The following is a 16,538-nucleotide window of genomic DNA, read 5'->3' on the forward strand; positions in this document are numbered from 1 at the left end:
TTTTGGCTGCGTCGGGTCTCTGTTGCTGTGCGGGCTTTCTCTAGTTGCGGCGAGGGGGGCTACTCTTCATTGCCGTGTGCGGGTTTCTCATTGCGGTGGCTTCTCTTGTTGTGGAGCACGGGCTCTAGGCGTGCGGGCTTCAGTAGTTGTGGAAGAACTGTATTTATTTGACTTATGAGAAAAGGGACAGTTGAGAAGACAGTCTCTTCAGCAAGTGGTGTTGGGAAAGCTGGACAGCTGCATGTAAACCAATGAAGTTAGAACACACCCTCACACCATGCACAAAAATAAACTCAAAATGGCTTAAAGACTTAAATATAAGACATGACACCATAAAACTCCTAGAAGAGAACATAGGCAAAACATTCTCTGACACAAATCATTAGCAATATTTTCTTAGATCAGTCTCCCAAGGCAAAAAAATAAAAGCAAAAATAAACAAATGGGACCTAATCAACTTAAAAGCTTTTGCACAGCAAAGGAAACCATAAACAAAACGAAGACACCCTACAGAATAGGAGAAAATATTTGCAAATGATGCAACTGATAAGGGATTAATTTCCAAAATATACAAACAGCTCATACAACTCAATATCAAAAAAACAAACAACCCCATCAAAAATTGGGCAGAAGACCTAAATAGACATTTCTCCAAAGAAGACATACATACAGATGACCAACAGGCACATGAAAACATGCTCAACATTGCTAATTATTAGAGAAATGCAAATCAAAACCACAGTGATGTATCACCTCACACCAGTCAGAATGGCGATCATCAAACAGTCTACAAATAATAAATGCTGGAGAGGGTGTGGAGAAAAGGGAACCCTCTTACACTGTTGGTGGGAGTGTAAATTGATACAGCCACTATGGAGAACAGTATAGAGGTTCCTTATAAAACTAAAAAATAGATTTACCATGTGATCCAGCAATCCCACTACTGGGTATATATCAGAAAAATGGAACACTCTAATTCAAAAAGATACATGCACCCCAATGTTCATAGCAGCACTATTTACAGTAGCCAAGACATGGAAACAACCAAAGTGCTTATCAACAGACGATTGGCTTAAGAAGATGTGGTGTGGGCTTCCCTGGTGGCACAGTGGTTAGGAATCCACCTGCCAATGCAGCGGACATGGGTTCGAGCCCTGGTCTAGGAAGATCCCACATGCCGCGGAGCAACTAAGCCCCTGCACCACAACTACTGAACCTGTGCTCTAGAGCCTGCGAGCCACAACTACTGAGCCCGCATGCCACAACTACTGAAGCCCGCACGCCTGGAGCCCGTGCTCTGCAACGGGAGAAGCCACTGCAATGAGAGGCCCACGCACTGCAATGAAGAGTGGCCCCTGCTCTCCGCAACGAGAGAAAGCCCGCACGCAGCAACAAAGACCCAACACAGCCAAAAATAAAAATAAAATAAATAAATTTATATGGCATATAAATTTATATGGCATACATAAATATATATAAAGCTATAAAAAAGAATGAATATTGCCATTTGCAGCAACATGGATGGACCTAGAGAATATTATGCTTAATGAAATAAGTCAGACAAAGACAAATTCTATATGATATCGCTTATACATGGAATCTAAAAAATAATACAAATGAATCTATATACAAAACAGAAACAGACTCACAGACATAGAAAACAAACTTCTGGTTATGAAAGCCAGGGGGGAGAACTAATTAGGAGTAATGGGATTAACAGATACAAACTACTATATGTAAAATAGATGAACAACAAATATTTACTGTATAGCATAGGGAATTAATACCCAATATCTTATAATAGCCTATAATTGAATATAATCTGAAAAAAAAAACCAAACCCAAACCTGAATCACTATGCTGTACACCTGAAACTGACGCAACACTATAAATCGACAGTACTTCATTTAGAAAATAAGTTATAATTTCCATTCCACTGGAGTTCCTGGAGGAAGGAAGTTAGTGCAGAAGAAAATATATGAGGGGAAAATGGCAAAAAAAACTTCACAAATATGTAAAACAGAGATCTAGGAAGCTCAGAAAACCTTCACTCTAACACACAATCTGCTAAAAATCAAAGGTGAAGAAAAAATCTTGAAAGCAGTCAGAGAAAAGTGACACATTATACATAAAAGAATATCAATTCAAAGGCCTGTAATTTCTTATCAGAAAACAGAGGCCAGGAAAGAGTGGAATAATATCTTCAAAGTACTGAAAGAAAAAACTACCAACCCAGGACATTATATGCAGCAAAGATATCCTTACCACTGAAGGCAAAACAAAGGCTGATGAACGTGAAAGAAAACTAGAAGCGTTAATCATATCTGATGATTAACTAGATATAAAATGATGTGAAAGAAATTTCTTCAGGCTGAAGTGAAATGACACAAGAGTTTGTGAAGTTGGAACTTCAGGGATAAAGGAAAAGCAACAGAAGCGGTAGTATCTGGATAAATGAGACAGTCTATTTTTTTTCTCTTCTTAAATTCTTGTAATATATGCATGACTTCTGAATTAAAAAATTATACCAGAATCTCAGAGGGTGGGGTCCAATTCGTGTTGATGTAATACAACAACTATAACATAAAAAACAAAGAGCAAAAGAATCTATATTGCTGTAAGGCTTACATTTTACTTTTGTCAAAACAAAAATTGCACCCAAGAATGTTAAACAGGCAAGGAAGATGTTATTCAAGACTACTGCAATAAGGAAGACAGACCAGAACTCAGTCTGAGCTCAGCTTCTCTGAACCCAAAGGCAGGAGGAGGAGAGTTTTAAGTGTGAGGTGAGGTTGATCTATGGGGTGTGTCCAGCACATTGAGTTATTCCTGAGTTGGCAATGGTTTTTCTCTGTGATTAGGACATCTGTGTGTGCTATTTAGTAACCATCAAAGTCAGCTCCTACCCTCCCACAGACACTGGGAAATATATATGGTATATATGTCCCTCCCAGCCTGCCCTGGATGCCACTTCAGCTGCCCCCCGCAGCAGGATATGGGTGGTATGGGCACCAAGGGAAAGGGCAGGAGGACAGAGTTGCTGATCCCAAAGCTGCCACCTCGGGTAGGAGCTGCTGAACCAGGAACCCTGCTTTCCAGAGTTCCCCCTCTACTAGGTGGGGACCGGGGACTCTGTCCTGTACAGTTAGTTCCCTGACAGTTCTGGGGCCCGGCTAGGGGAGAAGGGGCCGCTGCCCTGCCAATAAGCTCATCACCCTCAAGGCAAACACCTCCAACCCTCAGACCCCAGGCCTGGGAAGCGCCAGAGGGTCCGAGGTGAATCTGCACCTGTGCTGCCTCAGGTCCTCGCGCGTCCTCTGCACAGAAGCCATCCCTCCAGGACCTTTGCGCCGGCCGGTTCCGTGCACCCACGCCCATTCTTGGCTCACATATTCCCAAGCTGTGTCCCAGAAGCAGGCCCCCAAGTGCTCTATGGTCAATTACCTGGGCAGACTCTGCCCCTCAGCCCCACCCAGGCACTGGGGGCCAGCACCTGCCGGGAGTTTGGCAGCACAAGCCCGGCTCCCTTCAGGTTGAGGGTTTCAGTAGCACCTACGGGCTTTACCCCAGATCTAAGAGCACTCAGCACTATAGCAGAGACAAGGCGAGGGGTGGAGGGTTGCTGGCTACAGCACACTGCTGTGGGGGAAGTCTGGGACTGAGTGCCTGGGGCCCCCTGGTCAGAGCACCCGTGGTGAGCCCAGGACCCAGCACTAGGAATAGCCCTGCGTTTGGAGGCACTACTGCCCCTATCTTAAGTCACATTCCCAGGGGCATGCCCCAGTAGAGCCGCCATCCTTCCAGCCAAGGGCCCAGTACCACTGCCAGCAAGGCTGCCTTTAGGGCCAGGTCCATCCCGGGCTCAACCCCTAGGAGCCCTGCCTCCGCAGTGGGCACAAGGACGGGCAACCTTGCTGTTATGGCTCCCTTATCACCCGTCCAGGGTGGGACACAAAACCATTGGGCCAGCCAAATCATTTTCCTCCAGGTCGGGATCCAGTCACTCCCTTGGGGTCTGAGAGGCGAACGCTGGCCTGACTGAATAGCTTCCTGGAGAAGTAGTCAGTGTCTACCTTCCTCCCAGGCTGGACCTCGTATGGGCCCCATTTCAATGTGATACACACATGTAGGCCTGACCTCTGTGATCCTGGAACAAACTGGGTGCCCAGAGAAACAGCATTCCCATCCCGTACTCTGCAGTTTTCCCCTAAGGTGGGTAGTTTGAGGCTGTTGTCTGTAAGAGGTCCTTGTCCTGTCCTGTCCCCTCCAGCCACGGAGCAGGCGGGACCCCTCCTACTGCCTACAGTAGATTCCTCCCCTCTCACCATTTTTCTCCCAGAATCCTTGGGTCTTCTCTGTAACTTATAGTTAAGCCTTAGTCTTGTTGCTTTGCATAATTCTCACATGTCTGTACTCTGTAGACGGTGTGGAAAGCACTGACTTGTATGAGTCATGATCGGGAAGTCAGACCTGTTTAAAGTTTCTTGTGGCCCAGCTCAGCAGGTGTGGAGAGTGGCACAACTTGATGACTAGAAAGACTGACCAATTTCTGAATATTAAAAGTACATTTTGGGAATTCCCCGGTGGTCCAGTGGTTAGGACTCTGGGCTTCCACTGCCGGGGAGCTGGGTTTGATCCCTGGTCGGGGAACTAAGGTCCCGCCAAGTCGTGCGGTGCAGCCAAAAAAGAGAAAAAAGTGTACTTTGAGTTTAAAGCTCAGTGCAAGTCCAGGATAAGACAGGCCGGGGGCGGGGGTGGGGGGGATAAAGAGAGAGGCTCATTGTTGCCTGTTGGGATTGTCACCCCCCCTTTCTGACCTGGAGGGGCTGGATCATCCTGAATATACACCAGGAGTCCACGCCCTACACGTTTAGTCTTTTCTAATGTAGCAATTTCTTTTTTTACTTTTTTGCTTTTAAAGTCCTAGGCAAATTACCTACATACAAATCTCACCTAAAGGGAATGGGCCTGGCATTAAAGCTTCTGAGCCAGCACAAGCAAGGAAAGCTTTATTTCTAGGATGTGACATATCCCTGAGCAGTTTGTGACATCCTGCTTTAAAAAAGTAAAACGACTCCCTGAATTACATCTCTTTGGTTTTCCAAAAATAGGGATGAAGGGGAAAGAAGCTAAAATTAGTTCATTTTAATTATAAAAGATTAAAAGACTTCCAGTTTGTGGTCCAATATGTATGGAGATTAGAGATCACTACGCCTGTCATCACAAGAAGAAGAGAAGCTGAACAAACTGAAAATCAACAATTCTTCCTAAATCCATCATAGAGGTGAGGTCACGGGGCAAACTATCATCACAAAAAGAACAGGGAAGACAAAATAAACAACAACAACAACAAAAACCTGCAAAAAACAAAGCACCCCAGAGAAAATGATTGCTTCTGACACCTATGACTAGCAGCAAAGAGTAAACATGGTTTAACTCCTAGAACATAAAAAACTTACATTAAAGCCCTATTTACCTCAGTTTGGTGTATTTTTTACCCAATACACTAATCATGTCCAGCTTTCAACCAAAAATTACAAGGCATACTAAAAGGCAACCACCTTCTCCCCCCACAATTTGAAGGGACAGAGCAAGCATCAGAAGCAGACTGGAATATGACAGAGATTCTGGAATATTAGACTGGAAATTTAAAGTGAGTGTAATTTGCGCTTCCCTGGTGACACAGTGGTTAAGAATCTGCCTGCCAATGCAGGGGACACAGGTTCCAGCCCTGGTCCAGGAAGATCCCACATGCTGCAGGGCAACTAAGCCCGGGCACCACAACTACTGAGCCTGTGCTCTAGAGCCCGCGAGCCACAACTACTGAAGCCTGCGTGCCTAGAGCCTGTGCTCTGCAACAAGAGAAGCCACCGCAATGAGAAGCCTGCGCACCACAACAAAGAGTAGCCCCCGCTCCCTGCAACTAGAGAGAGCCCACTCGCAACAACGAAGACCAAATGCAGCCAAAAATAAGTAAATAAATAAATTAAAAGTAAATAATAAAATGAGTGTAATTCATATGCTAAGAGCTCCAACGGAAAATTGAACAACATGCAAGAACATGATGGGCAGTGTAAGCAACGAGATGGAAATTCTAAGAGGCAACGGTAGAAATAAAAAACACTAACAGAAATGGAGAATGTTCTGATGAACTCATGAATAGGCTAGATATGACTGAGGAAAGAATCAGTGAGCTTGAAGATGTATCAATAGAAACTTTTCAAACTAAAAAAAAAAGAGAGTGAGAGAGAGAAAAGACTGAATAAAGTAGAAAGGAATATCCAGGAACTGTGGGACAATTATAAAAGGGGTAACATCTGTGTAAAGGGGATACAAGAAGAAAGAAATAAAACAATAAAGAAGGAAAGAAAGAAAGAAAAGAAATACTTGATAATGGCTGGAAACTTTTATTTAACATACATCAAACCACAGGAATCCCAGAGAACACCAAGCAGAATAAACACCAAGTGATCAATACCTTTGTATATCGTATTCAAAGTTAAGAAAATCAAAGACAAAAAGAAAACCCTGAAAGAAGGCAGAAGGAAAAAATCTTATGTGTAGAGAAACTAGTATAAGAAATATATTGAATTTCTCTTCAGAAACCATGCAAGCAAGCAGAGTGGAGTGAAATATTTAAAGTGCTGAAAGAAAAAAAACACCCCACCAACCTAGAATTCTTTTAATACATTTATTTATTTATTTATTTTTGGCTGCATTGGGTTTTCGTTGCTGCCCGTGGGCTTTCTCTAGTTGTGGCGAGTGGGAGCTACTTTTCATGCGGTGCACTGGCTACTCATTGCGGTGGCTTATCTTTGTTGCGGAGCATGGGCTCTAGGTGTGCGGGCTTCAGTAGTTGTGGCAGGTGGGCTCAGTAGGTGTGGCTTGCGGGCTCTAGAGTGCAGGCTCAGTAGTTGTGGCACATGGGCTTAGTTGCTCCGCGGCATGTGGGATCTTCCCAGACTAGGGCTCAAACCCGTGTCCCCTGCATTGGCAGGCGGGTTCTTAACCACTGCGCCACCAGGGAAGTCCCACCAACCTAGAATTCTGTATCTATCAAATTTTTCTTTCAAAAGTGATGATGAAATACAGACTCTAAGATAAATAGAAACTGAATTTGTCTCCAGTAGACCTGCCTTGCAAGAAATGTTAAAGGAAGTTCTTCTGAGAAAGAAAATGATGTAGGTCAGGAACCTAGGGCTACATAAAGAAAGGAAGAGTGTTAGAGAAGGTATAAATGAAGGTAAAATAAAAATTTTTTTTTTTGGCAGCACCTTGTGGCTATGTGGGATCTTAGTTCCCCGACCAGGGATTGAATCCGTGCCCCCTGCAGTGGAAGTGTGGAGTCCTAACCACTGGACCGCCAGGGAAGTCCCAAAATAAAATATTTTTTAGTTCTTACTTTTCTTATTCTTAATTTATCTAAAAGATTCACTGTGTTCAAATTAATAATTGCAAAAATACATTTGGTGATAATAGTTTATGGATAAGTGAAATGTATGAGAGAAATTTTATAAGGGATGGGAGGGAGGAACTGGGAAAACTCTGTTATAAGATACCTACATAACCATGAAGAAATACAGTGTTGGGACTTCCCTGGTGGTCCAATGGCTAAGGCTCCACGCTCCCAATGCAGGGGGCCTGGGTTCAATCCCTAGTCAGGGAACTGGATCCTGCATGACACAACTGGTGTTCCTGCATGCTGAAACTAAAGATCCAAAGATCCCACATGTGGCAACGAAGATCCCGCCTGCCGCAGCTAAGACCCAGCACAGCCAAATAAATAAATAAATATTAAGAAAGAAAGAAATACAGTGTTATTTGAAAGTGAATTTAGGTTAGTTGTATATTTATTTATTTATTTATTTTTAAATTTAATTAATTAATTTATTTATTTATGGCTGTGTTGGGTCTTCGTTTCTGTGCGAGGGCTTTCTCTAGTTGCGGCAAGCGGGGGCCGCTCTTCATCGCGGTGCGCGGGCCTCTCACTATCGCGGCCTCTCCCGTTGCAGAGCACAGGCTCCAGACGCGCAGGCTCAGTAATTGTGGTTCAGGGTCCTAGTTGCTCCGCGGCATGTGGGATCTTCCCAGACCAGGGCTCGTACCCGTGTCCCCTGCATTGGCAGGCAGACTCCCAACCACTGCGCCACCAGGGAAGCCCTAGTTGTAAATTTATATTGTTAATTCTAGGGAAACCATTTAAAACATTTTAAAAGAAGTACTACTGATATGCTAAGAGAAGAGAAAAAATGGAATCACATTTTGATTAAAACCAGAGAGGCAAAAAATAGTTTAAAAGAGTGGAAGACAAAAAAAAGAGAGAACAGGGGCAAAGGATAGAAAATAGTTAGAAATATGGTATATGTTAATCCAACTATCTCAATAATCACTTTAAATATGGATGGCCTTAAAACATCAATTACAAGACAGAGATCATCAGAATGGATTAAGAGAACTGCCTGTGTAGTTTACAGACGCTTAAATTTTACTGAGCTCTATGGCCATCACCTTTTCAGTCTTGAGCCACAGACCCAAATGGAATTACCAGGAGGCATTTATGATACAAAATTCACTTCCTTTGGCAGGTCCCTACTCCCTTGATTAGGAGTAAGTGCAAATGAGGCTGTGATCAGGAACCTTTCATTAACTTTTTTTTTTTGGGGGGAGGGTTTTTTTTGTTTTTTATTTATTTTATTTACTCTTGGGTCTTCGTTGGTTTGCGCGGGCTTTTCTCCAGTTGCAGTGAGCGGGGGCCACTCCTTGTTTCGGAGCACGGGCTCCAGGTGCATAGGCTTCAGCAGTTGTGGCACGTGGGCTCAGTAGTTGTGGCTTGCAGGCTCTAGAGCTCAGGCTCAGCAGTTGCGGCACACGGGCTTAGTCGCTCCGTGGCATGTGGGCTCTTCCTGGGCCAGGGCTCGAACCTGTGTCCCTTGCATTGGCAGGCAGATTCCCAACCACTGCGCCACCAGGGAAGCCCCTCCTTAACTCTTGTACTGTAAAATCTGCTGCTAAAGCAATAGCTGCCCAACAAAAATCCCTAGACTCTCTGGCTGAAGTTGTTTTTGATAATAGAATAACCCTTGGTTATCTTTTAACTGAGCAAGGAGGTGTTTGTGCTATGGCTAACACCACTTGTTACACTTGGATTGACACTTCTGAAGAAGCTGAGACTCAGCTACATAAGATCAGCGAACAAGCCAGTTGTCTTAAGAGAGTGACTCCTTCAATGGGGTCTTTCTCTGACTTATTTGATTCTGATTGATTTGGGTCTTGGGGACCATGGCTCCAAAGTACATGCCAGATATTGGGTATTATCCTGCTTATGATAATCACAGTAGTCTTCCTGGGGCTTGGTATTCTCTCAAAACCTTCAAATGCATGTTTGCAATCACTAACCAGCGAGCAAAAGATCTACCTAAAACTAGAACATCAGAAAAGGAACAAAGAGAATGACTGACTTAAAGAACGTGAACCCAATGTAACGACCTGTAAACACCACAGAGAGGTCCAGGAGGTCCAGGCGTTAAGACTCTGTGCTCCCAAAGCAGGGGACATGGGTTTGATCTCTGGTCAGGGAATTAAGAGGTTATTTCTCATTACATACATATATTTATAAGTCACATGGCATGGCCAAGAAAAAGAAAAAAAAAAAGTGTGTAGGGGGAATTGGTAAAAACAAGACAACAGCCCCCAAAAGGAGTCACTTATGCTAAGCCCCACCTTATCAAACTGAGACTTAATTACAGTTTCGGCTCTCCCAGAAATGCAATCTTAAACCAGTCAATCAGGAATCTTGTAATCAGCTCTAGTTAAGTAACCTGCCTGATAACCCCAGCCCTTAAAGCAAAGTTACCAATCTACTTTTTGCTAGTAGAACTTCCTTGCTCCTGCACCCTCCTGCCTATACTCTCCTTGGAGCTCCTTTCCATCTGTTAGATTGGATGCTGCCTGATTCATGAATCATTGAATAAAGTCAATAAGATCTTTAAAATTTACTCAGTCGAATTTTGTTTTTTAACACTACCCTGGAATAAAATCCTTCCTTTCCTAAATCTTTGCTTGTTGCTTCCAAGTTTATGATAATCCCTGCCTCCCTGGAATTGAAGGAATGAAGATTAAACTCTTGGCACCTGGGGAGGTGTGGGGTTCTGATATTTGTTAATAATGCCCAGTGAACTTCCAAGTCTAGTCCAAAAAAATGGAAAGAGAAATAATTCCTAAATGACGTATGATGTTAATCAATCAACAGGAATTTGTAAACTGTAATTGTTAACAAATAGATGCATTTAATAATAATTTAACATACCATGTCAGTAACCTGTTACTGCTTTAAAAAAACACACCCTTTCCCCCTCAGTGATTACAAAAACAGAACACATGTATTTGAAGAAAATAGTCATCCTTAATCCCACCATATTATTTCCTTAGGTTATTTCTCATTACATACACATACTTACAGTTCTTCATAGTCATGTTCCACTAAAGTCAGATAAGCATTTCTGATATCATCATAAAAACTTTGTATAGATACTCTGTAATGTACAGATACTCTGCTATTATTTAGCCATTCCCTGCTATCGGACATTTAAGTTGCTTCCTTTTTTTTTTCCTATCATCAATAATACTTAAATGAAGTTTTGTATATATATATATTTCACACTTCTGAGACTATCCTTAGAATAGATTCTTAGAAGAGGAATTAGAGGCAAAAGTAATAAATATTTTAAGATTCTTGATTCATACTGCCGAATTACTTTCCTAAAGTTAGAAGACAACTTGTTTTGAAGTTGTATTCTGAACTTCATATAAGTGGAATCATCCGTGTCCTCTTTTGTGCCTGATTTAACAGTATCTGTGATATTCATCCGGTTTGTTGCATTTATCAGTAACTACAGGCATAACTTGTTTTATTGCGCTTCACAGACATTGCATTTTTTTCCTACAAATTGAAGGTTCGTGGCAACCCTGCATTGTCAGATGATGGTTAGCATATTTCAGCAATAAAGCATTTTGAAATTAAGGTATTTCTTTTAGACTTAGTGCTATTGCACACTTAATAGACTACAGTACAGTGCAAACATAAACTTATATGCACTGAGAAATCAAAAAAAAATCGTGACTCACTTTACTGCAATATTGGCTTTATTACGGTGGTCTGGAACTGAACACGCAGTACCTCCGAGGTATGCCTGAATTTCCTGTCGCTACGTAGTAGCCCACTGCATGACCACACCACAATTTATTTACCAGTACAACTGCTGATGGACATTGGGGTTACCAGTGTTTGGTTATCACAAAAAAAGCTGCTATGAACGTTCCCGTGCAAGCCTTTGGTGGACGCATGCACTCAGTCCTCTTGGAAGGGAACTGCTGAGTCTCAAGGGGAGGGTATGCTTAGTGTTAGTACTGGAAACAGTTTACCAAAGTGGTCGCACCCTAGGGCTCAGTTTTTATAACTTGGTCTCCACTCTCAGTGAGGAAAGGCGATAACTCAGAGGCGCTGGGAACGCGCGAACTCTGTGAGCTTGACTCAGCTCGGCGCTTTCCTTCAAATTCTTAAGATACTGTCAGGCCGGACCCCCAATTCCACGGAGGAATAAACAGAGTTAGCAACTGCAGCACCGCCCCCGAACAAATTTCTCATTCAAATTTTCGAAAACTGGGTACTTCTGAGAGCATCAAGGTTAGCTCACAATGTGAAAAAAGTACGGCAGCACCACCCTCTCCCGGTCCCTCCTCCGCCGGCGGCGCCGACCTCATCTCAGCTGGAACAAAGGAGTCGCTCAGCGAAGCCGCGTGGGGTTCCGGTCAGGCCCCGCCTCTCACCTATGCACAGGCGCAGATTGAGCCCTAGGGAGCCCGGCGGCCCCGGCGCGCGTGACGTAGAAGTGTACGCCGGTGCGTGATGACGCAGGGCGTGCGCTCGGTGGCTCATAGGGGAAGATGGCGGCTGCTCTTTTGGAGGAGTGGGATTGAGAGGGGAGGGAGGAGGCCAGACAGGAGAGACATTCCTGACTGTGAAGACGAACATTTCGCTCGCTAGTCATTAGGAGCTCTGCTCAGCGCCACAGGGTGAGTGCGGCGGCGGCACGGGACCGCTCGCCTGCAGCAGGCGGCGGCACTCTCCGCCATTTTCAAGCTCGGCCGTTGCGTGCTTTGGGGGCCTGGGGGGGTGCCTGGGGATGGGTTGGAAGAGCTGGGAGGATCGATCTCCCGAGGGCTCTTTGAGGCGGGTTCGGGCCTTAGGGGACGGGGCTAGAGGCCTGAGGCAGACCGGGAAAGGCGGGCATGGTAGGACTAAGGCCCTGACTGGGGACCGGTGGCGACGAGAAGACGTAGGTAGGGTAGGCCACGGAGAAAACTGGGAAGTTTGGAGGAGGGAAGCGCGTTAAAACTGGAATTTGGGGCGGGAGTGGAAGGGGTTGGGCCGAGAGTGGAATGGAGTGTGGTTTTGAGTGGTTGGGTGAAGGGGTCATGGGAAGTTAGTTAATGCGAAACCTGTAAAACGGCGGAAGGTTTAGCCTCGTTATTATCGTGGCTGGAAGTCGGTATTTTAACAGGGATAAGTTCACAGCTTGACAGGCAAAAATCCCCTGCTCCTTTGGAATATCTACATTTGTATTTTGTTTGGTTTAGATCATGGTCCCTGCAAGTATCTCTTAAGAACTCCATGCACGGCTCCGTTTTTAAGACTTCTGGCAACTAGATATTTAGGTTCTTAGAAGGCATTCTCTTTTTTTTACGGAAAGGAAAAAACTGTGGTTACTTGGTTGTAAACCCTAGTGGTTGGTGGTCCTTTCGGAGAAAGGAGAAGGAGGCGGGTCGATAGGGAATTCCGTAATTGGACCTGTTTAAATCAAGTCAGAAAAGCACGGATTATTTGTAGAAAGACTGTCAAGAATGTTTTGAAGTAATTCCCACACAGATGACATGAAGTTGACTGTTCGGGAACTTTCGAAGACGAGTATGAACAAAAAGCCTATGTTAAAAGGAATACCTCTTGGGAGCACTGAGTTGACTTTCAAGTACACCCTGGAGATTCAGTACACGCAGCATTTTTTGCCTGTGAACGTGATGCAGTGGTAGATCTGTTTAAACAAAACTTTTAGAGACTGTTAGTTAAAAGGAAACATGTTCATTCTTCCCCTGATGGCATTTTTCTGTTCCTAATCTTAATTGCTTTTGATGCCTGTCTTTTATAACCATAAGATACCTTTGCACTTTTTAATTGGTCTCCTTGCCTAGAAGGCGGCAAAATACTGTATCGGTTTGAGTTTGTGTTGAGGCGTCTAGTTCCGTATTTGGCCTTTTTTCTTGAAGTTTAGGGAAAATTTTTATCTTTGTGTATATGGGGGAAGAATTTTCATAGAAAGTTGGCCTTACATCACAGTGCTTTAGGAAAAAAATAAATACTTATCCCTGAAGTTGATGGCTTAACCTGCATTCTTAGGTTGGTGAAAAATACTAAAACGACGGATTTTGCCATCACAGTTTTACCCCGACCTAAGGCTTTAATTATACTTTTAGTAACCATTTAAGGTGCTTATTCAAAGCTCTCTTTGCTAAGTAATAAGTCCGTATATTTTTCACACTACTTTGGGAAAAACGTGCTATTTGATTATTGCTGAAGTTCGAACTGTTTCATATTTCAGAATAAGAAAGAAGAAGGTAAGGTAAAGTAAAGCTTTTTAAGTGTAACAAATATATTGACAAAGATATCAGTGAAAGCTTTTCACTTAAGAATCTATTTATGTAATCCTTTTGAGCTTGCTTAGCAAAAAAAAAAAAAAAGGACTTTTAGATAAAGTAGTATTAATTAGCTAGAGGCTGCAGATTAGAAATCTTCATTATCAAAGTATGTTTAATTAAATGTCATAAACTTACCAGTTGTTTAAGCATTCCAGATTTGTTGTTTAAGATTCCAGATTGTTCTAGTTTTCTGCCAAACATTATTCCAGGATTTTATTTGTGTTGAAACTTTTGCTTGTGCTGAAACTTTTTCTTTTGGAATAGTGGAAGTTTTTCTGAGACTCTTAAATATGTATAGTATTGGAAAATCTGTACATTACTCTCATCCTTTCTGGCCCTAGAACATTTTAGTATTTTCTGGTACTGACTGACTTTATAACGTTTGTATTGTACCTTATGTTCATAACTTGAGTGCTTGTAAATTCCCAGAGCTGGGTAGTATTGTAAAGGCCACGGTTTTAGCAGTAGACAAACCTAGGTTTGAATGCCAGGCTCACCACTAACTAGCTTTTCTACATTTGGTCATTTACACTCTCTGAACTTCAGTTTTCTTATATATGAAAATGTTAATTATAGTACTTATTTCAAAGGTAAAGTGTCTAGTACATAGTAAGCATTCAGTAATTTTTGGCATTTTTCTTTGTGACTTTAATTGATGAGGTCACTTTTTTTTAAATTGAGGTATTAGTTTCAGGTGTACAACATAATGATTAGCTATTACTGTGTATTGCAAAATGATCATCGCAATAAGTCCATCACCATACATAATTACAATTTTGTTTTCTTGTGATGAGAACTTTTAAGATCTACTCAGAAACTTTTAAATATGCAGTATAGTGTTATTAACTGTAGTCAAGATGTCATATGTTACATCCTTATAACTTATTTATTTTAGAATTGGAAGTTTGTACCTTTTGGCCCCCCTTCATCCATCTTGCCCATTCCTACCTTCCCCATTTTCACTGTTTAAAAACTAACTCAAATATCTTTATTGAAAACTTACTGATAATCTCATTCCGCTGGTAAACTAATTACTCCTTTTCCTGTGTTATTAAAGAATTTTGTGTATATCTCTATTTAATGTATTTTGATTGAAGCAGTATCTTTTCCATTACTTTGTCAGCTCTTTGAAGGCAGATGCTTCAGAGCCTTATATATTTTTTGTATTCATGAAGCCTAAGCATTATAAAAATGGAGGAATGATTGATTTTTCTACAAAAATTCTCTTCATGACTCTGCTGGGATCCATATTTCACACAAACCTGGTTTATTATTCTGCTTCTTTGCCCTTACTGGTGACCTCTTTCAGACTATGCATATCTTGTCCATTCCTCAACATCCAACTAAATCTCTTCCCATTAATGAGGTCTTCAGTGAGTATTTATTTATTTACAGCTGTCTCTCCGGTTAACCTAAGGTCTGTGTGACTGCCTTCTATTACTTTGTGTAGTACCGGCCACTATGCCTTAACGGTTTTGAACAGATCCTTGGGTGGGTTGACAAATGCCTAACTGTGCTTGAAGGCTGACTTTGTTATAGGCACTTGCTCTGTTTATTGTCCCACTTAGTAAAATACTTTTTTTTTTTTTTTTTTTTTTTATTTATGGCTGTGTTGGGTCTTCGTTCCTGTGCGAGGGCTTTCTCTAGTTGCGGCGAGCGGGGGCCACTCTTCATCATGGTGCGCGGGCCTCTCACCATCGCGGCCTCTCTTGTTGTGGAGCACAGGCTCCAGACGCGCAGGCTCAGTAGTTGTGGCTCACGGGCCTAGTTGCTCCGCGGCATGTGGGATCTTCCCAGACCAGGGCTCGAACCCGTGTCCCCTGCATTGGCAGGCAGACTCTCAACCACTGCGCCACCAGGGAAGCCCTAGTAAAATACTTTTAAGGAGCAAATTCCCTTTATTTGTATGTGGGATAATCTGGTAACTTTTTTCCTATCTTTTTATGTTAGGAGAAACTGCAAATATCCAGAAAAGTTGAAAGAGTAACACAGTGAACACCTGTTGCCTTTCATTTAGATTTATCTGTTACTAACATTTAACCATTTTGCTTTAGTTCTCAGTATACCTCTCCCCTCAACAACCAATTGAAATTAAACGCAGATATCATGCTGTTTGTCCCCTGAATACCTCAGGATGGATCTCTTTAAAATAATGCCATTTTTCTACACTTTATGTATTTTTATTGCAAACTAGCCTCCCGCTAAGACTGTATAAAAACAATAACCATTATTATGCTTAAGACAGTTAGCATTAAGTCTCTGGCATGGACTTTTTAAAGAATGTTCCACAATTGGGATTTTCTGATTAAATGATTAAAATGTCATTTAACTTATTTCTCTATTTAAAAAATTTCCTATAAACTGGACGTTAGATCTAGAGAGGTTTGATTAAATTTGGGTCAGATATTTTTGGCGAAAATACTTCATAGATGATGATATGTAATTCACATTGTATTACATCAGGAAGGACAGAATGTCTGGTTCTCCTGTTTCTGTGATCAGTAAGGTGGTGAGGATTACCAGATGTTAGTTTGCCCCATTGTTTACTCTGCTGTTTACTTGGTTAGCGTGGTGTCCGTCAGCTTTCTTCCTTGAAAAGATACATTTTTCCTGTCATCTGGTGGTTGATGATTGTTGGCCTAGTCATTTATTTAATTGGAGGTTATAAAAATTAAATGAGTGAACTGTCTACAAAAATTCTCCTCATGGCTCTGTTATTTCTTTACATTTATTAGCTGTTTTCTGTAAAAAAAAAAAAAAAAAAAAAAAGAGCTTCCCCCTCTTTCATG

At 42.3% G+C, this 16,538-nt stretch overlaps 1 protein-coding gene across 5 annotated transcripts in view; it reads left to right on the forward strand.

The window, feature by feature from the left end:
* The first annotated feature begins 11,903 nt into the window (after positions 1–11,903).
* WDR33 (WD repeat domain 33) overlaps positions 11,904–16,538 on the forward strand; it is a 99,981-nt gene continuing 95,346 nt past the window's right edge. For 2 of the 5 annotated variants that reach the window (XM_082465671.1, XM_082465670.1), the window contains exon 1: positions 11,905–12,072. The gene's annotated coding sequence lies outside the window, so the exon portion shown is untranslated. Of the gene's footprint in view, positions 12,073–16,538 lie in introns of all 5 variants that reach the window. The other 3 variants (XM_082465672.1, XM_082465673.1, XM_082465674.1) reach the window with 3 other exon arrangements.

This window comes from Balaenoptera physalus (assembly GCF_965194825.1).
Source record: "Balaenoptera physalus genome assembly, chromosome: 6".
Classification (NCBI taxonomy): domain Eukaryota; kingdom Metazoa; phylum Chordata; class Mammalia; order Artiodactyla; family Balaenopteridae; genus Balaenoptera; species Balaenoptera physalus.